Genomic DNA, 22,155 nt, shown 5'->3' on the forward strand with positions numbered 1-22,155 from the left:
AGATGGCCCCAGGGTTAGTTCACATAAGGTGCACACAACAAATATTTACATAACATACACAAGGGGGAAGATACAGTTGTGTCACGGGGATCGACACAGGTGTGGACACAGTTGTGTTTCAGCCAAAAACGTGGCTTGATTGAAGCCGGTCTATATGCTGGCCTTCATCAGGAAAGGCACCATTGGTGGTGCTGTCCGTTGATTCTGTGGGTTTAAGAGAGGCAGTGAGGATCTTCAAATAAAGGGGTGATTTAATTAATTTAGGATAGTATTAGATACAGTGTTACATTTCATGGTGCAACTAAGAAGCGGCTTACCTGCTGCTCCAGTGGCAGTGGCAAGCTGAGAACTATCCTCACGTAGTTAAAGGATTATGTGTGCGTGATTGCACTTAGGAATCTGCCTGAGAATGCTTCAGGTCGACATCTCTCGGGTTCCTACTGACTGTGAAAGACCACAGCGGGTCCCGGACCTGAGAGAAAGAGAATACAGGATCAGAACGCATGATCCTGGATCAGGATTCAGAGGAGTGGATTCGATGATAGTAAAAGAATCGTACTTGGGGTGGATTGCCCTCGATGAGCATGGTGGTGGGCGAGTGCGTGGCTATGAGGTGTAGACGTCTGGCCGGTGGTTCAGGTGGTCTGAAAGACTGAAGTCGATGCAGTGAAACCGATTTGGGAAAAACAGCACGGGGGGTGTGGAAGACTTAGAGTGCCTGAAGATGCGTGCATGAAGTGGCGCTGAGATGTAGTGGGGAACACTATATTCCATGCAGTGAGATCGAGTTGGGATCTGGCGAGTGAGGAAAGGCGGGTAATTAAGTGCCTGTATGTGGCGGTGTGGACACCTGAATTGTCTACTTAAGTAGATGCAAAATGGCAAGCCAAGTCAAAAGAGGGGCGCGCTCTGGTAAATAGTTAAAAAGCTAAGGTGCTGTTCCCTGGCTAGCTTACCGTAGTATGTCCGGCGTACCTCTGTATACGGGGTCCTCAGCTCGAAATGAAACTGTGAGGAGAATGCTGGCTGCTGTGTAAATATACATTGTGCAGGCTAGGCGGCAGCCAATCAAAAAAGCGCATTGGAAGTACCCAATCGGTACAGGAGGGAGTTAGAACCAATCGCGTGTTGTCAAGAAGGTGAAGCATACTGGAACTACTCAAATAGTGGAGCATCATGGGTGGTGTGGTCCTCGAAGCTGTGCTTACAGGCTAAAGCAATGCTGAATGGGATGTACTGAATGCAAATTGTAGAAAAGGGTGTGTTGGAAAAGGCAAAACGGTTGGCTCTGAGTCTGGTAGCATTTCGTAATAGCTCCATGGAGACACCTATTGTTTATTTAATTGTTACCAGTGGGAGGTGCGTTGTGAATATATATTTTGCAGGCTAGGAGGCAGCCAATCAAAACGAATTGTAAGTGCCCAATGGGTACAGGAAGGAGTGTGAACCAATCGCGTCCTGAGGATGGAGCATGATTGAACTACTCAAATGGTGGAGCATCATGGGAGGTGTGGTCCCAGAGGCGGTGCTTGTAGGCTAAAGCAATGCTCAATGGGATGCACTGGATGCAAAATGTGGAAAAGGGTGTGTGGAAACGGCCAAAACGGTTGGCTCTGAGTCTGATAGCATTTCATAATAGCCCTATAGAGAGGCTTATTGTGTACAGGTAGAAAGGTTCATTATACATGCTGCTGAGTGCATACGCTTCCTTTCATTGTACGGGTTCAAAAAATAAGAGGTTAATTAGCATTGGACATATATATATGTCATATCAAATGTCCCCCGTAGTGGTAATTAATACATGTGTACACTTGTTGTTGACGGGAGATGCATAAGTACTGATTGCCAGATGTCAAAACAATAGGTGAACAAACCACAGTCCATGTGAATACATGTGTGCACTTGGTGTTACATAGGTTATAATAGCCAGAAATTAAAACAATTGGTGACAGTAATACAGTTGTTCAAATATGCAAGCTGAGATATCTATATAGGTTGCCCCTGGTGTCCCAAACTGATAAAGGAGAGTGAGGGGTTTTTTTGTTTTTAGAAATGTTTCCATTCAACGGTTATATTTAAACCGTGACGTACGGTGTCCAATTTGTGAACCCATTTCTGTTCCAGTCTTGTCAGAGTCAAATTGATATCACCCCCACGACGTTGTGGTTGAAGCTGTTGTAGCACGGTCCATGAAAATTGTTCATGAGTATGGCCCTTTTTGGTGTAGTGTTCAACGAGTGGTTTGTCTTGGACTGAGTTCTTTATGCAAGACCTGTGTTCATTAATCCTTTGTTTTACGGGCCTTATAGTTTTACCAATGTAGACCAAATCGCAGGGACATTTGATGGCGTAGATAACACATCTGCTCTCGCAGTTGGTGTGGTTGTTCATCTTCCATGTGAAGTCCTTGTGTGTGAAGGTCTTGCTGTTGGTGGTGTATTTGCATCCACTTATAACTACAAGTAGACAATTCAGGTGTCCACACCGCCACATACAGGCACTTAATTACCCGCCTTTCCTCACTCGCCAGATCCCAACTCGATCTCACTGCATGGAATATAGTGTTCCCCACTACATCTCAGCGCCACTTCATGCACGCATCTTCAGGCACTCTAAGTCTTCCACACCCCCGTGCTGTTTTTCCCAAATCGGTTTCACTGCATCGACTTCAGTCTTTCAGACCACCTAAACCACCGGCCAGGCGTCTACACCTCATAGCCACGCACTAGCCCACCACCATGCTCTTCGAGGGCAATCCACCCCAAGTAGGATTCTTTTACTATCATCGAATCCACTCCTCTGAATCCTGATCCAGGATCATGCGTTCTGATCCTGTATTCTCTTTCTCTCAGATCCGGGACCCGCTGTGGTCTTTCACAGTCAGTAGGAACCCGAGAGATGTCGACCTGAAGCATTCTCAGGCAGATTCCTAAGTGCAATCACGCACACACTATCCTTTAACTACGTGAGGATAGTTCTCAGCTTGCCACTGCCACTGGAGCAGCAGGTAAGCCGCTTCTTAGTTGCACCATGAAATGTAACACTGTATCTAATACTATCCTAAATTAATTAAATCACCCCTTTATTTGAAGATCCTCACTGCCTCTCTTAAACCCACAGAATCAACGGACAGCACCACCAATGGTGCCTTTCCTGATGAAGGCCAGCATATAGACCGGCTTCAATCAAGCCACGTTTTTGGCCGAAACACAACTGTGTCCACACCTGTGTCGATCCCCGTGACACAACTGTGTCTTCCCCCTTGTGTATGTTATGTAAATATTTGTTGTGTACACCTTATGTGAACTAACCCTGGGGCCATCTTCAAGCCTCAGGTATACTTTCCCTGCTTGATAGTTCTTTCTCTATCACATCTATACAGGGAATGTATTTCAGTGTGGAGCTTCAACCTCAGTACATCAGAGGTTGACACTTAACCCGTGTTACCACCGTTCACAATAACTTTTGTCCGTTTGATGCCAAAAAACTTTCGTGCTTATCGGAAGATCTGTAAAATAAATTGTTGAATGAACTAAAAAAGGACTGTGTCAATGTAAAATAAATATACATGCACGGCACAACTGGCTTATTTGTAGGATCTTCTTCATCGTGATTATTTCTTTTTTTGTACATATACCCACCTGGGCAAATCAGGACTCCGCCAGGCGCCCTATATTCTTCACCAAAAAAGAAAGGTGACCTTAGAACGTGCATAGATTACCGCGCATTAAATCAGATTACGGTAAAAAAACGATACCCATTGCCTCTAATCCCCGAATTACTAGACCAAGTAAAGGATACTTGTATCTACAATAAGTTAGATCTCCGAGGGGCATATCATCTGGTACGTATCAAGAAAGGCGACGAATGGAAGACTGCCTTTCGCACCAAGTACGGATTATTCGAATATCAGGTGATGAACTTCGGGTTGTGGAATGCACCAGCAGCCTTCCAGTATTTTATGAACGATGTCCTTCGTGAACCCATTGACGTCTGTGTCGTCGTATACATAGATGATATTCCAGTGTACTCCTCCTCAGAATCAGACCATGTTAAGCACGTGCGTGCAGTCCTTGAGAAACTACGCCAGCACAAGTTATATGCAAAATTGGAAAAATGTGTTTTTCCTGCTACGGAAGTTGAATTTCTTGGATTTATCCTGACTCCAAAAGGAGTCCGAATAGACTCTCGAAAGGTGGACGTAATTCTCAAGTGGCCATCACCCAGTTCAGTCAAAGGGGTACAAAGCATGCTCGGATTTGCTAATTTCTACCGTAGATTCATTCCGGACTTCTCCCATGTTGTACACCCCATCACAGCACTTTTGCGAAAAAACAAATGCTTCTTGTGGACCGAAGAGGCTGAAAAGGCCTTCCAAGAGCTGAAAGCGAAATTCACATCAGCACCTGTCTTAAAGCATCCACGCCCTGAGCTTCCATACATAGTAGAAACTGATGCATCCATTTTAGCCATGGGAGCTGTCCTGTCCCAGAAGGATCCTGAAACCGATCAACTTCACCCAGTAGCGTTTTGGTCCAGAAAGTTCTCAGCACCTGAGTTAAACTATGCAGTTACCGATAAAGAGCTATTAGCCATCAAATCCGCCTTTAAGGCTTGGCGGCAGTATCTTCTTGGTGCCAGGCATACTATTACCGTGATCACCGGAACCTGCAGTATTTAAAAACAGCCAAAGCCCAATCATCGCAACAACTTCGATGGGCATTGTTCTTTGCCGAATTCGATTTCGTGATCACTTATCGACCAGGCTGCAAAAATGGCAAAGCAGATGCCTTATCCCGAATAGGGATGGGAGAAGCATATGCAAACCCGGATCTGGTGCCAATAATTCCCGAGCAAAGAATTTTTGGCATAACTACTCTACAGACACTAGAAGATATTCATTCAAAAATCCAACAACTCTTCGATCCAGCAACCCTGCAGGACTGGCTAAAGAAAGGCCTGAACTACTCAGTCGTCAATGACCTACCTTACTATCAAGGACGACTATTTCTACCACACAAGGAAATACAAGAACTAGTCATCTCCAATTACCATGACACCCTGATGGAAGGGCACCCAGGTATCGCAAAAACTGAAGCGAAAATTAAGAGACAGTTCTGGTGGCCCACTTGGCGAAAAGATGTAAAGTCATTTGTGATGTCTTGTGGCATTTGCGCCCAAAACAAAAGCCAGAAGAAAAAACCTGCTGGCCTTTTGCAACCTTTGTATATTCCACCTACACCATGGCACACCTTGTCTTTAGACTTTATTACAGATCTACCTCCATGTAATGGATTTAACACCATCCTAGTTATTGTGGATCTTTTTTCCAAGATGGCCCACTTTATTCCTTTAAAGGGGTTACCTTCTGCTTCAATTCTGGCCAAGGAGTTCCTCGAAAACATTGTTTGATTACACAGATTCCCTTCCGTATTGCTTTCTGACCGAGGTAGTCAATTTATCTCGCATTTTTGGAAGAAATGTTGTCAACTGGCACACATCGGCGTGAGGCTATCAACAAGTCACCATCCCCAGACCGATGGTCAGACGGAAAGGACCAACCAGACCCTTGAACAGTACCTACGCTGCATGCTACACCAGACCGAAAGCAAGTGGAAAGATATTTTATGGATTTCCGAGTATGCATACAATAACTCTGTACATTCAGGAACCGGACAAAGCCCTTTTTATATCATATATGGACATCACCCTCGAACCTCAGAACTCGATTCGCCTCAGCACTTAGAAAGGCCTGCAGTTAGTCATTTATACTCTACTATTACACAAGCCTTTAAGGAAGCCACAGAACATTTGAAACAAGCAAAAGAGAAATACAAGAAAAATGCTGATCAACATAGAAGTGAAACTCCACAATACCAGATTGGGGATCAAGTTAAGTTTGGCTGGCTACAAAATATATACCTCTGAAGGGAACTCGGACTTTTAATCCTAGATATTTGGGACCTTACACCATTAAGGCCATTATCAACCCGGTGGCCGTCAAATTGGAATTACCCTCTAATATGCAAATTCATCCTGTCTTTCATGTTTCACTTCTAAAACCAGTTCAACCAGGGACAAGATTAACCAAACCACCTGACCCCATCTTGATAGATGGAGAACCTGAATTCGAGGTAAAAAAATATCCTGGACTCCAAGATGATTAAATCAAATCTTTTTTATTTGATCGATTGGAAGGGCTACGGACCACAAGAAAGATCATGGGAGCCTAGCGACCACGTTCAAGCACTTCGGTTGGTGAAAAGATTCCATCGGAACTTCCCAGACAAACCGGGGCCAGGGGGAAGAACAACTTTAGGAGGGGCCTTGGGGGGGAGTGCTGTCATGATGCCTACCCCCGGGCATCAGGACCAAGGCCCTCAGCTCCAGGAGCAGGCATCCAGACATTTGTTTAAACCTCAGCAGCCCCGGCTAGGGGCTGTCTGGGTTCTGTCCTGGCGCGTTAGGCGCCAGGCTCATTATAGAAATCAGTCCTGGCACCATAGGCGCCAGGCTCATAGACTTTACTTACCTGATGCAGACCATGCTGCAAAAGAGTCCAAGCCTACATGAGGCCTGGATGGGACTATTTTGTTACAGGGACTATTTTTTACTCGGGCGTGGCTCTAGGGAACTTCTTACCTGGAACTACTTTGGAGGCTATTTAAACCACACCCGAACAGCAGCACATGCTTCGCGTTATTCTGCATCCAGCAGCGTGACGCTCACCGTGCCTGCAGCCAGCATCCAGTCTTCTGCCACGCCCGCGTGCCTGCAGCCAGCATCCAGTCTTCTGCCACGCCCGCCTCGAATCCGGAGCTCCTAGAATAAAGAAGAGGAAAAGGACAAGGTTAGAAAACAAACTTATTTCAAATTCCACACCTAATTCAGGAACCATTTCATCTCCGGACCTGCAAAGTACATCAGTCCTGCACGCGTCGCTTCACCAGCTCCAGCACAGCGCCATACTCACCAGTTCTCACAGCATCTTTCGATCCGGCACTGTCTCCATCATTTCTTCGCCGTAATCCGGCACCTAGGGGACACAAGAAAAAACAAGGTGAGCCAAGGGAATCAACAAATACAACCTCTTACCACCATAGACTTACCTGATTTACCACCGGCAGTATTATTCCATAACTCTCCACATTTTCATATGCCGCATCTGTAAAGAGGGAGAAAAACAACACGTTAACGCATGCAATAGTTACCGGACAGCGTTGGGTAACACAGACTCTTACCTGAATGCCAGCAGCAGCTATGAGACCTTCTTCTCACAAACTCAGTTGCAACTTAAGGAAGGAAGGGAACAAGAGTGAACATCGGGCACATTGAACTCTTTGAACTTGATACTTACCAATCCCACCAGGGACTTCGAGTCAATACTTACCAGAATTCTCCCAACGCCTTCAAACCAGTGAAGTAACTGGTATCTACGCGCCCCTGCTAGACACGCAGGATGGAGAGCTCATCTTTTACGAACATAAGGTGAGGTTACTAAGGGGATATCGGAGGTGAATAGTAGGGGAGAGCGAGAACAGTTGGGAGGCCATCACTAAATCCCACAGGTGGTTAATCCCTGTCTCCACTTGCAGGAAAATACTTCTCCGGGTCCAGCAGACAAGACTAGGCGGGCCAGTCCAGACAGTCATCTCTGCACTACGCATCACGTTGAAGGAGACCGCAGCTGTCCGGGTCCGCTCGACACCCCTGTGGGGTCCAGGTGGTGTAACAGTGCATTTCAAACCAAAATTCTTAAGACCAGGGATAAAATGAGAGGAACACAAACCCAGCCCTCAGTGATTCCGGAACCTCCGACTGAACATATCAAGCCACCTGTTGAGAATAACTTCTGTTTTCGCACTGATTATCATCATAGATATGATGACCCTACTAGCCAACTTGTGACTCACATCCTGTGCTGAAAACATTTTACCCCCAAGGATTATCTTGGAACACCAAGAACTGTTCATTCCTTTTTTAACCCTCATGGTTGACTCCTCATTTTGCTCCGAAATCCTTTAAAACCGTCATTGTGACCCTGTTGTTAAAAAAAACGGGTTTGGACTCCAATTGAAATTTCCTTTAAAAAATTCATGATAAATGTGCCATGATCCAATTTCAACGCTATGTAGAGGCTAATATTATCTTACATAAACAACAATCAGGATTAAGGGCAGCACAAAGCACTGAGACAGCTCTCATTGATCTACAGACTCACATGCTGCAAATTATGGATCAGGGGAAGGCTGGAGTGCTGGTCTTACTCGATGCAGCCTTTGACTTGCTCGATTATGATCATCTACTACGGACACTCGAACATGCGGGTAATTGCTCCAGGGAGGAAGTCAAATGGATCCAATAATTCTTAGCTAATCGCATGTCCAAAATCCACTGGGGCGATGCCTTCTCCCCTCTAGTTCTGATCAAGTGCAGGGTGCCACAGGGCGCTAGCTTGTCCCCTTTACTTTTCAACTTATATCTCAGACCACTTTGTACACTGCTTGTGGAGTCAGGTGTGTTCTTCACGAATTACGCTGATGACACGCAGTTGGTGCAGGAGATGAACAGGAATTGCTCTCAAGATAATAACAACCTCCTAGGCATGTATGATACCATTCAGTCCTGGATGGGCAGGAACTGGATGTGCTTAAACACAAGTGAAACTGAGCTGCTGATCTTTGGCTCCTGGCAGGCTCGCGCAAATCTGAGTGAAGATAGCAAAAATGTTAACATTAAGAACAGCTTAATCCCGCTCCTGGGTAAGGTTAAAACTTTAGACATTACACTGGAATCCTCCTTAAGCGCAGAGGCGCATGTGAACCAGATCAGCAGGCACTGCCAGTATTACCTACATCTGCTCAATCACATTAGGCCTTTCGTCAACTAAAATAACTGTGCCATCATTGCTCGTGCACTCATCCTCTCGAGGCTTGATTACGGTAATGCACTGCTGATTGGGGCACATATTTCCTGCCTGGCTAGATGCCAGACAATACAGAACAATGTGGTGCATATCATTAAGAATAAACCAAGAGGTTAGCATATCTCATCAGACAGGAGGGATTTACACTGGCTGGCAGTGATGGAGCATATTGATTTTAAATCTAGTACCATTGTACATCGCTGTCTTGTTTGGAACAGCGCCCTCCTACTTGAAGTTAAGCGTTTCCCTTTACGTAACCTGTAGATCTCTGCGTTCGGGAGAACTGGGTCAGATTAATCGACGCTCAAAGGGTCTAGGTAGATCCTTCCCTGTAAAAGCTGCAAAGTTATGGAATACTTATGGCCTTGAGATTGGAGAAAAACATGTTGGTATATCGTAGAACTTTGAAGCCTTTGCTCTTTAAGTAACCTTCAGGTTTGGCAGGGCCTTCTTCATTAATTCAGTAGTCCCGTTTCATCTTGACCTGCAGGAGATGGCGCTTTACAAATAAATAAATAATTAATACATTATTCAAACAGTATTTCCATTCAGTTTTGTATTTAATATAGCTGGGTTTACATTCAAACTTCAAGTTCCCTTCAGTTTGGGATTTAATATAGCATGGTTTCACTCAAACCATAACTTTCCTTCAGTTTGTGTTCAATATGGTTCACATGTAACTAGTTTCATGGACCGTTACTTGCCTGCAGTCCTCTTGGAGCGCTCCGGTCTTCCAGTGTCCTTCTGACACTCACCGTCTTCTCGCGTCTCCACATTGGTGGTCCCTGCTGCTGCCGCTCACCTTCTCTGTAGCCGGGAAGCAGACTGCTTTTACTTTGCTTCCTCGCAGAGTATGTCTTTGCACACGCCAGCGTTCTGCAGGGATGCTGCTCGCGTTCTTGCTGTTCTGCTTCGAGGCTTCCCGGTCCTGCACTCACCACACAACTCGTTCACTCCGTGTCCTGCATGTCTTCCGGGATCGTTGCCAGCACTCAGACCTCTTAGTCCCGTTCCACAACGGCAGTTCTCTCTCTTGCTGGCTTGGATCTCCTCCCTTTATATGCCTGACCCCTATTAAGGGGCCTCAGGTGTGAGTTGTTGGTTGGTATTGCCTGATCGTAATTAACGTCAATTACTAGGGCATGCCTAACTTCAGTAGTGGATGCCTGCATACTCCTTTTCTTCGTCTCAGTACTAGAGTAGTGTTTAACATAGGAAGTGGGCATTACTCCTAGTCCCCTCTTTTTCATCTCAGTACTAGACAGGGGTGAATGGGGAAGATATGGGTTGGGATTGGTAAAAAGCCATGAAGGATGAGGTATGGTAGTGTAGGTTAGTATTAGGAAAGGGGAGCAACCATGTCTCGCATTCCGGTACTCTCTCCCCAATCCTCCAGTGAACCTCTACCCAGGTGATCCTCCCTTGCTTGTCCACCCCCAGGGTTGGGATCCAAACGCAATGGTCCTTCCCTGGCCACCTGAGTAGAAGATCCCTGGGGGGTAGATGTGAGAGTACCTTCAGGTTTCTCACAACACATAGCATTTTTGATCTGGAACGCTTTGTATACTCTATGTGTCCGGTCCAGCACCAACTCTTAGCTCTCCGGTATATCCAGTATGGCACAAAACAGGGCTTAGTGATGCCTCATATGCTAATGTTGTAGCATCTCGAAAGATTCTCAGCCTCCTCTTGTTTAACTGCAACCCACCTCAAGCTGTTGCTTCAACGTCTCCATCCTCTCAGAGAGCACTGCTTGTGCGTGGGCCTGATCTGCCGTCAAGGTTTCCAGATCTACTATCCCCGATTCCACCCCAGTCGTGCAAGCTTTTAGGTCCTCGACTGATCCCGCTAGTAGGTCACATTTCAGCTCAACCAACAGTGCCTTGATGTCTTCCTTCGTGGACGGCGTTACAAGAGTATCTTCACTCCCTGAAGCTGGCAAAGCTGATGCATGCACTTGTGAATGGACTGGCTGTGGTTTCTTGGCAGCCCCCTCTTGTGTCTTTGCTTTATATTACCTGAGGCTGGTTCTCTGGGTTTCTCTCCTCCCAGCGTCATCTTCTCCTCAGTAGAGGTGGAGGAGCCACTTTCACTGTGTTCCGGGGTTTAACTCCAGCACTGCCTTTCGCTTTATGTCTGTGCTTCCACCAAGATTCCTTTTTTCAGGGCCTGCCAGACTCACCTCTGGCTCCCCAGGGGGTAGCACCACTCCTGTGCCTCTTTCTGTCGCCACAAGACATGCCCCCAATAAGGAAGTATAGAGCAACCTCCTGCACGGTTCTCTGCTGAAGTCAATCTGATCAGAGCTCCTGCCTAGGTCTGTACCTCCCAGCTCAATTCATTGGAGTTCCATTCCGGCGTGGCAGTGGCTGGCTAGTAGCCTCCAGATCTGGGTCCGTCCACTCAGGCCTCCCTTCCCTTGCACATGACATCCAGGGCTCCAGGGCTTCAGCACCTCGCACCCCCACTGGAGGCAATGGTGCCCGATGCTATCTTTAATCAGCCGTAACTTGGTGAGGCTCCTCTCAACCCCGCTCCCTTCTGCACAACTCTGCTGTACTCCCACGGCTCGCAGCATGCTATGGGGATAGGAGGAGGCGACAGGACAAATGTTTCCCAGACTCTAGGCTGCCGCTAGAGCTTGCACCACATGAGAGGGGACCGGGCGATCTCCCAGTCACCTGTGCACACCAGGGTACTGGTGACATTTGGCACAGGCCCCCTTCTCCTTAGGCGCCCTGCCAACCTGCTTCTCAGGCATCTGTTCCCCTTTGCAGCGCTGCTGCTCTGCTTCACTGGAGGAAGGGAAGACTCAAGACCCTGGCCCACCCGGTACGTTTTTTTCGCTGCACCCAGAAATGTTTGCTGGAAAAAAACATTGAAAAATATGAGGTAGGGTGGGGTGGTGTATAGGGAATAAATAATAGGGGAGGAAGATTGAGGGGGGAGAAAACAATAATTTTTTTCAGCAAACTTTTTTTGACAAAAAGTGCAGTGAAAAGAAACAGGAGATGAATGAACATGGAACCCTCTGGGCTCACTTCCGATGTCCAGCAGGGCGTCGTGGGGACGGGGGGCTAGACGATAGCTTTCCCGTGCCCCTTACTGTGACTCTGTCAGAGTTGGGTCTCGCTGTGGCAGCAATCTTGGCGTCAGGTCAGGTGGATCTCAGGGGTCCCAGGAGGGTTGTGTGAGGCAGGCATTGTATCACAAGTAAGGACACAAAAGGTACAAGTTTCAACACCTTTATTAAGTATGACTGGGGTTGGAGAATTCCTAACTGGCCCTAATTCTATTATGGGAGTAGTCTCGACCATCAAAGTAAAATAAAATATCCAAGTCAGCCAGTCAAACAAAGGAAAGAGTCTGTGTCAGAAACCTATACTTGCCATCACGTTTCACAAAAACGAAGTGTGGGAAAATTGATGAAAATAAAGAGTGTATTAAAAGAATGGATCTGTGTGATCCACTGCATCTTCTTTTACTGTAACGGTAAAGTTCACATGGGAAATGCACAAACACAAAATGTTTGTACATTTCCCATGCGGACATATTATTAAAAACACTGCAAAACCCACACCCCCACCCATAACACACCCCCACCTCCAACACACCCCCACCCACGCCCCCAACACACCCCCACGCACACCCTACTTACCTTGCACCAGTTCCCTTTCACTTTTGTGAACGGGAACCAGCGCTGCTGGGTCCTTTTCTTTCTTTTTTTTTTTTGCGGGCAGCTGCAGTGGTTTCCACCTGCAACCCACACTCACTATACTTTCTAGTATAGTGAGCAGGGTGTTGCGGGGAACACTCTCGCAGCTCCCGTTTTTTTGTCTTTTTTTTTGGGTGTGCTGCAGGGGTGTCCCCCGCAACACCCTGCTCAATATACTGTATAGTATGGTGAGCGGGGTTCTGCGGGGGACACCCCTGCAGTGTTTTAAAAAAAAATGTATGCCACAAAAAAGGTTTGAACTTTTGGTGTTCAAACCTTTGGTGTCATGCATTTACAACCTTTTGTATAGGTCAAACCTTTTTTTCATTCATTTCTACTGATACCTAAAAGAATGTCTGAATGGAAATGAAAGTTGTTCCCCACTCCCGTCCCCATGTTTACTTCAATGGGGTTCTTATACAGTTCCTTCAAGGTGGGTAGTATGCTGTGAGAAACCTGAAGGTGTCTCACCCGCTAGTTCCCCGGGATCTGTCATCCAGGCAGCCAAGACACGTCCATTGCTTTTGGATCCAGTTCCTGGGGGTGGACCAGTGTGGGAGGATCACCTGGATGTGAGGTCTCCGGGGAGTGGAAGTGGGACACCGGATGGTGAGCCGAGGTATCTCCTTCCCTGTAACACCTTTACCCCATCCTACTTAGGAACACAATCTCCCCACCCCCTTTTCCAACACAAACACTTTCTCACGGACAGCTCACTAGGAGAGAAAACGGACTAACACCCGAGCCATATACCTGACATGACCCAACACAATGGTCAGGCACAGTCAGGCAATTACTAATCTTTACATACACCTGACTTCCATCACACTTCCCCATACCGATAAAAGGCGCAGCACGAAAGCACACTCTGAGCGATGCAAAGTACACGAGGAAGCAGCAGTTCCAAGATGGCAGTTTAATGCGAAAGAAGGCAAGACCGAAGAGGATTGTAAGCAGGGAAGTGCCCTTGACCTTTTCAATGAAAGACTGTTACTTTGATGAACCTTCGAGAATAGGAAGCGTAAGACCAGGAATCAAGGCTGAATAATCCTGCATTGTGTGTTGTAGGTACCCGAGGCTCTCCTGTGTCGATAGTCAAGGCAGAGAGAATCGTTTGCTGCTGTGGTACTGTCCTTGGCTCCTACAACAAAGCCGCAATAGTGAAGTCAGCACAGCTGGTGAGTTGGGGAGACTGATACCAGATTGGTCTTTGTTGAAGCCAAGGTTGCGGTGGCAACATTGTATAGTGAAAACTGAAGAGAACAGTGTATGAAGCGTAGGTGGCAAACAACGCACACATAATTAAACACCAGATGAATGAATGAACTTTGAAGCCAAGATACGATACCGTAGACAGAGTGGTCCAGTACCACGTGGGTGCTCATTCGAATGTCTCTGTTAGGTATCCAGCTGAAAGGTGGCAAATGTGAAAAGTGATAAAGAATTGTGAAATGGAAGTGGTCCTGCAACGGGTCAAGTAAAGCCCTATGCACATTCGAAAGTCTTCGATAATTGAGGAAAAAGTATATTAAGTTGATCTGAGCCAGACTGAGGGGAATCCGGATTTGAGCCTGGTTGAGGGGGATCCAAGGTGAAGAACATTGTGTTGAGACGATCTGAGCCCAGCTGAGGGGGATCCCACGTGAACAGTGAATCGCCTACAAAATTGAGTATTTGTGAAAATCTGAAAGAGGAAAAGAACTTATCGCTTATTTGTCACCTCAGGCCCTCTGAATAAAGAGACTTTGAAAGACAAAGAGACTTGAACTGTATCCTCATGCTAGAGAAGCCAGAGACTGTGCTAAGCTCGAGTGTACCACCTTATCCTGTGCAGAAAACGTGGGCCAGGGAGGCCAACGGCCTGAACATCCTGACATATCATTTTGTGAACACTTCTTACTTTTTCGTAACATTGTTTCCCACACCATTTGTATTTAGCGGTAAGGATTGGCAATAGGTTTTATTAGTATAGGCCCTTTTATTTTGACAAGACACCACTAGGACTGCGCTATTATTATTTGATGGTTGCAGCTTGCTCCCATCTGTAGATTTAGGATTCAATAAACACCCTTGAACTGTGGTCACTTGTGTCTGTCTTACTGATACCATGTCTTCCTTACAATGCACAGTTCAATATTTCTCATAAATCTTTTAGGCTCTCCTCGCCTATTTTAATCTCAATTCATTATTCATCATCACAGTACTCTTCAAGTGATTCTTTCGGGCTTCCCTCACCCGGCTTCAAACAGCTCCGCTTGTCCACCCCCAGGGTCGGGATCCAATAGCAATGGCCCTTCCCTGGCCACCTGAATAAGGGATCGCCGGGGTCTGAGTCACGAAATACCTTCAGATTTTTCACAGTCATTAACACCCCCCCATTATTTCTCCAAAGGGGAGAGGATTCAGCACGGGAAAGGGGTTTTTCAGCCCTGGGCTGCAGGAACTCGCAGCGGGTGCATCGGCTCTGCTCACCACTTGCCAATTCACCTGGGAAAGAACTATTTCATTTTTGCAAGCACTTCCAACTTGAAATATTTACTCCTGCTCCTCCCCAGTGGGCTGGACAATCCCTCTCACTGTATGCAGAGGACAATGCCCTAAATCTTCCCCCCTGCAGAGGACAAATATCCTCCCTCTGCTAGACATGACAAATGCTCAAATGCCTGCTCTGCACAAGATAAACTGCTCCTCTACACAGGATCACAAGAATTCAGCACATCTGCACTTGACCATAAGCCTCGAAGCTGCCCACTACACAGGACAAATTCTCGAAATGCTCTGTATAAAACAACTCCCTTCCCCCTCTTAGCTACATGGGATGAATACCTAAATCCCCGATTCTTTGCCAGACAACAAACCCCAAACTGCCCCCCTGCGACAAATCCCCAAATCTTCCTGTCCGAGGAGTGGAGGTTTCTTCCCCACAAGAATTTCCTCTTGATGTTGGTGCCACCAATATACGTGATCACTGCTACTTTAAATCATGCTCATGATAATACTTCATGATTGTCACTTTAAATCATGCTCATGGTGCTAGTGACATCAAAATATATAATGTTCTCTTATAATAATATACTCATTGCCACTTAGAATGGTGCTGATAACCCTAATGTACATCATCATTGCCACTTTAAATCACTTTCATTGTGCTTTTGATAATACTGTATGTCAATATCACTTTAAAAATCTTTTGTTGTGCTTATGCCCACTGTTTAATTCATTACCACTTTACAAAGTGTTTGTGCAGGGCGTGGCTTGGAGCTGCCGCGGGTGGCATTTCTCCTTAGGAGCCCCTGGCGGGCGCCGTGCACCGAGCGAAGCTGCGCTGGCTTATCGCTCCGTTAAGCCCTGAAAACCAAGGATATGGTATAGGAGACAATGGCGCAGGTTTCGCCCGAAGAACACATCACTTAAGTGCCACGCTTTCAGAGAATGAGGGACTCAGTTATTAGGATTGGCGCCAAACGGCAAAGAAAATGGCGGCTGCTATTTTTGACTCCGCTCACTGACTCTGCGGAGTGAGGAGCCAGCATATGAGAGCAGCCCTGGGTACCTAGTGCGGCCGCACTAAGCAGCAACAACTCTCTTGAGCCCAAACTGACTTTCTCCCAGCACTGGCGCTGCAGGGGCCGGAGCAGTGAACACAAGGGCTAACCCCTCCAGTGCCCTCCGTGACCGTCAGCTGCGGCTTCTGGGGTCACCGTGTACCCCTGAGTGAATATCTCCGGATCTTAAGCCGATGTATCAAACTCTGACCACCCCATCGGTGAAGCGTCCACTTTCAAGCAGCACGCAGCCCGTGGATGACGCATGGATCTGCACAGCGCAGACCTAATGAAGGTGAATTTGTGAGTGCCCGCCGCCTGTAGCCCCGCATGTCCGCTGCCCTGCCCGTCCATCTGAGTGTCTCTGGCTGGGTTCGGAGCTGGCAGGGCTCGCGGGGGGTTGTGTTGGCGGGCATTGGGCAGCCCGCGGCTGGTCGGCCCGAGGGGTCCAGCAGCAAGGCAGGCGGAGTGGGACTGCGGCAGGATTCAGCGGTGCTAGAGATGTCATAAGGTGAGGAGCCACCACCCTGTAGTTCTTCGAATATCTCTCCCCACGGCTCCCCACATTGCATAGGCAGGAGAGCATCGACACGGCTGGGGGCTGCAGGAGGAGCGTCCATCTCGATGGCCTTTGCTTAGGGAAGCCTGAAGATCTCCCATTGGCATTACTGCTCTCCAGGAAGACTCCATACCGCGCGCTGCGGTGGGCATCTTTTTGGGAGAAGGCCAAGCAAGGCAATGAAGCCCAGCGTACGGAGGGGCTGCAGCACGAGATAATCACTTGCAGAGTGACGCCGTGGATCTTGAACTGCAGTTCTCCCCCCTTCTCTTTTCCTCGGCGAAGCACTTTCCCGTCTGGTGCTCAATCCTGTCATCTGGGACCCGCATCTCGCCCTTTCGTGGGGACCCCCCTTTTTCCAGATGCAGCAGAGGGTCCCAGGATGAACAGAATATCTGAATACATCATCCCCCCACATTGCTGAAGGGAGTACAGCATTAATTAGCTTGCAGCATTCCATGACCATTGCTTCCCTTGAGACATCATATCGGGGAATAGGGGGCTGAAGAACTCACATCACCATACAACATACGGAGTCTGGCCATCTGGCCCCCACCCCCTTCTGGAAACTCTCTGGGTTGACGTCACACCGAAAGAACCAAGGGCTGAGCTACTTATCACTTATTCAAAGAACTACATTCCCTGGTGCAATGGCAAAAAGCGGGAAATCAACCAAACAGATGGACATTGCAACACTAATGAGCGGCGCTGCCGTGGAAAAAGCAAAGAAGGGGGACTCTCCAGGAGAGCAAATACTGAGCTCAAGTCCTGGTTTGGAAAATCTAGACCGAGCACAATCAGTCACGAAAGCAGGCCTAAAAGATCCGCTCGCCGCTCTGACAAAGGAGATCCAAAAAGGAACTGAGGAAGTCACGCAGATCAACTCACTCGACAAGCGAGTAGTAGCTGTAGAGTCCCGAGCTGCTGAAATTGAGAATGAATTGTGTACCAAAATTTTTAATGGGAGAAGGGGCGAGACAGGATCTCAGCCCTCGAGGTGAGATGTGAAGCGCTGGTGCCAAAGCAGGAGGACGCAGAGAATAGGTTGTGGAGCAATAACATCCGCCTCCGGGGAGTCCCATCATCAGTCTCGGATGCAGACCTGGAGAGATACGTCTCAGACCTGTTCAGATTCATAATACCACTCCCCGACGAAGCCCCGTTGGAATTATATCGAGTGCACAGAACGGTCCCGAGACAATCATCCTCCTCTCCACCAGACATGCTCGCCAGGGTGCACTTCTTTCGAGTTAAAGAGGAGATTATGAGGGAAGCAAGGTCAATGCAACAAATCACATTCTGAGGCTCCTCACTCCTACTCTATCAGGACTTAGCAAACTCCACTCTACCAAAACGGAAAGTTCTCAAAGTTCACACGGAATGGCTGCGCGAAAGGAAGGTCCCGTACCGCTGGGGCTTTCCAACATCTGTGAAATTTGTCTGGGAGGGAACCCAACATCAGATCCACTCCCTGAAAGAAGCTGAGAAATGTGTTGGCATTGGTGGGGGAAGCGGAGAGGCCGAATCAGAGTGGGTGGCCACCCGAGACAACCCCAGGAAGCAGGTGGGAACATCAAGGACAAGAGTCAGCAGATGAAGCAGGATCCGCGGCCCTCCCCGAAAGGCGCCTAACCCAGACTGAACAATATAAGCACTGTAAGACCAAGGAAGGTCAGTCGATCATGTCCGGAGGTCCCTATCTCTTCATGGGTGCTAGCTCTGAAACATATGACAAGTGGAGGTGGAGTGCGATTGTCATGGGTGGGGGTAGGCGGAAGCAGAGTAATTCCTAGAGGCACTTTCGGAGCGAGCTTTAGGAGAGTTGCAGTTATATGCTAATTCGTATGATACTCATGAGTTGTTGTCGTGCACTATGGTTCTCGTGTTGGGTCCAGTTGGCCAATATGGCTCGGTGCCGGAGCACCACCAGTTACCCTATCTGGTAGGATGTGTTCCTTCCTACTAGGTTGTGGGGCGGGGGCGAGGGGGATGTGTGTGGGTGGGGTTAGTTGGGATAACTGGGAGAGCTGAGCCTTTTTTCCACTCTCCCAAACAGTTGCAATACACAACACATCGACATCCAAGGATGGTCCTGGGTCATATTGCCAGTGCGTTTCCGCCCATACAATTTACGTGAGTCCCAGCAAGGGTATGTCTAATGCCAAATCCACTAAAGAACCTTGTGGGGATGGCTGCTGAAAGCGAAATCACAGTTCTCTCTTGGAATGTTCAAGGCCTCAATTCCCTGAGGAAACGTAGGTCAGTGGAGCAGAGGCTGGGGCTGCTTTCAGAAGACATAGTTCTCCTTCAAGAGACTCATCTAATGCGGGCCGAGGAATGCTGAATCAAGTTCAAAAGGTATAAAAAGTCATTCTTTGCTTCTTCTGGGGAGGAAAAACAGGGGGTAGCAATCTTGCTGAGTGAGAGGGTACCCCTAACAAGAATCGCAGTTAGAAGAGACCCTGGGGGTAGGTTTCCCTTACTGAAGGGACTGTTTGTTGAACAACCTGTCACTATTGTGGCAGTCTACTGCCCTAACACTGCTCAGAACAAATTCATTGCTGATCTGATTCCGAGTGTCCTAGCATTTAGGGAGGGATTCCTTCCAATGGTTGAAGACTTTCATTCAGTTCCTGATCCCCAGCTGGACAAAACTCTCCCCCCAACCAACTCGGATTTCACACAAGCATTATCCTTAGCTAGACTCCTCAGGGAAACGGAAACGGTGGATGCTTGGAGGTTGTCCAACGGGGGATGTAGGGACTACACCCGCTATTCCTATGCACACAGGGGGGTTTCAAGGATATACATTTTGCTAGTCTCCGGCGCCCTGTACCCCTGTTTGGACAAGATAGAGATCTGCACTTGCATGAACTCAGACCACGCCCCAGGATCTGCTGGCCTTAGCATAAGAGGCCAGGCGCAGCCCCCCCCCAGAGGCACTGGAAACTATGTGACTCCATACTGTTAGATGATAGCATTATAAGGGAAGTCGGCAAAACATTAACTAATTACTTCATAGAAAACACGACAGCTGGCACAGCCATAAACATTGTCTGGGATGTCATGAAGGCAGTGGTGAGAGGCTCACTCATTAGTGCTGGGGCGGAACAGAGGCGGGTTTCACACATTGCAGCGGCCAAACTTGAGGAAAAGGTACATTTCTGGGAGAATGAGTTGAAATCCCATTGGTCGAGGAAAACAGAGAAAGCCTTAAGAAAAAGCAAAAATTGTGCTGGAGATGCATTGGTTGACCACTCAGCCAAATCGCTTGCCTATACAAAACAGTTTTAGTACGGCAAAGGTAATAAAGCAAATCGCGTACTTTCATACAAGTTAAAAAAAGTACACAGCAGGAATAATATCCTGTGGCTCGTTGGAGCTGACGGCAGAGTCTGGTACACAGAGCAGGATAAAATCGAGGAGCTGGTGAACCATCACAGAGCAATAATGTCGGGGCCGCCCAAATCTCTCGCTGGTCTTCCTAAGTACTTCCGGCCCACTAGCCCTCAAAATAAAGCTCAATTGGCAACTTTAGAACCCCCCCATTGAGCTGGAAGAAATAGTGGAAGCCATCAAATCCTTGAAATGTACGGCTCCGGGCCCAGATGGCCTAACCGCTAAATTTGATCAGGTCTATGCAAACACTCTGGCCCCGCACCTGACAGTCCTGTTTAACTCTTTTCTGACCATGGGAACCATTAGTAAATCTATGGCAGAGTCGCTCACGGTCCTAATTTATAAACCTGGAAAAGATCCCGAACAGGCCTCCTCTTATCACCCAATAATTCTAATGAATAACGATGGGAAAATATTTTCAAAAGTACTGGCTACTAGGCTGAGAGCGACTCTCCCAGACATAATATCCCGGGATCAGACAGGATTTATTCCGAGTAGGGGGACTGATTGATTGATATTTTATTTCTATCGCGCTCGTACACAAGTGTTTCAGAGCGCGACAGGGCAAGGGAGGGGAACAGGGGAGAACAAAACAGTGATCTTACTAGGCCCAGTGACATTGAGAACATGCAAGTGCATGGGAGAGGGGGGAGGGGAAAAGTGCATGGAAGGGGGAGAGGTGGAAAGTGCGAAGCAGAGGAGAAACAGATAAATAACAATAAATAAATAATAAAGGCAACAAACAGTGGTAATGCAGCCAGCAATTTGCAAGTGCTAGGTTTACAGCAGCAGACAGGGTAGGTCTGATAAGTGCAGGAAGAAAAAGGGGGTTCTGTATGGGTACAAATACAGACCCCAGTGCAAGGGGTGGCCCGGAGGCAGTGCGGGAGGGTGGCAGGATGAGCAGGTACCTGGGCCCAAAGGACAGACGGTGGCTAGGTGCATGGTACCAAGAGAGAACAGATCAGCAGGGGAGAGGGGGAACGAAGGCAGAAGAAAAGAGGAAGGTCTTGAGGTGCTTCCGGAACTGGAGATGGTTCTCCTCAAGTTTTAGAGTGGCAGGGAGGCTGTTCCAGAGGGAGGCCCCAGCCGAAGACAGGGATCTACCCCCAGCTCGTTTCTTAGAAAAACGACTGACCCTGAGGGAGTTGGAGGTAGAGGAGCGAAGAGCTCGAGAGGGGAGGTATTTGCGGAGGGATAGCTGAAGGTATTTTGTACCCAGGCCCCAGAAAGCCTTGTGGACAATGCAGAGGGTTTTGAATTTAATCCTTGCATCCACTGGGAGCCAGTGGAGAGATTTCAGAGCTGGAGAGATACGATCCCAGGGCTTGAGGCCAAGGACAAGTCTTGCAGTCCTGTTCTGGATTAGTTGCAGAGGGCGGAGAGTAGAGGCAGGTAGATTTAGAAAGTGGCTGTTACAATAGTCCACGCTAGAGAGAACCAGAGCTTGGGATACCATGAGCTTCTGGGGGAAGGAGAGGAAAGGCAGAGTACCTCCGAGGAGGTGCAGTCGGAAATGTGACTTTTTAGAGACCTCAGAGATGTGGGCGGAGAAGGAAAGGGTGGAGTCAAAGATGACCCTGAGGTTCTTAGCCTCGCAGGTGGGGGTAGGAGGAGGGCCAAGAGAGGCCGGCCAGAGAGTTAGGGGTGCTTGGGATACCATGAGCTCCTGGGGGACGCACAACAACATTAGGCGCACGATAAACCTAGTTGAAAGAGTTTGCAGAAGGGGCGAGGGTATGGCCGCAATATCATTAGACGCACACAAAGCCTTTGATCTGGTGGATTGGGGCTATATTAGAAAGGTGCTGGCACACTTGATTTCGGTCCAAACTTTACAAAATGGGTGATGGCGAACTACCAGAATCCCACCACACAACTTCGAGCCAAAGGCATCAAAGACAATAAATATAACTAGGGGAACGCAGCAGGGCTGTCCCCTCCCAACTTTGGTCTTTGCTTTATATATAGAGCCCTTTGCTGACAGGATCCAGCAAAACCCAAAGATAAA

Source organism: Ambystoma mexicanum, chromosome 2p, assembly GCF_040938575.1.
Source record: "Ambystoma mexicanum isolate Mex_15411 chromosome 2p, UKY_AmexF1_1, whole genome shotgun sequence".
Lineage (NCBI taxonomy): Eukaryota > Metazoa > Chordata > Amphibia > Caudata > Ambystomatidae > Ambystoma > Ambystoma mexicanum.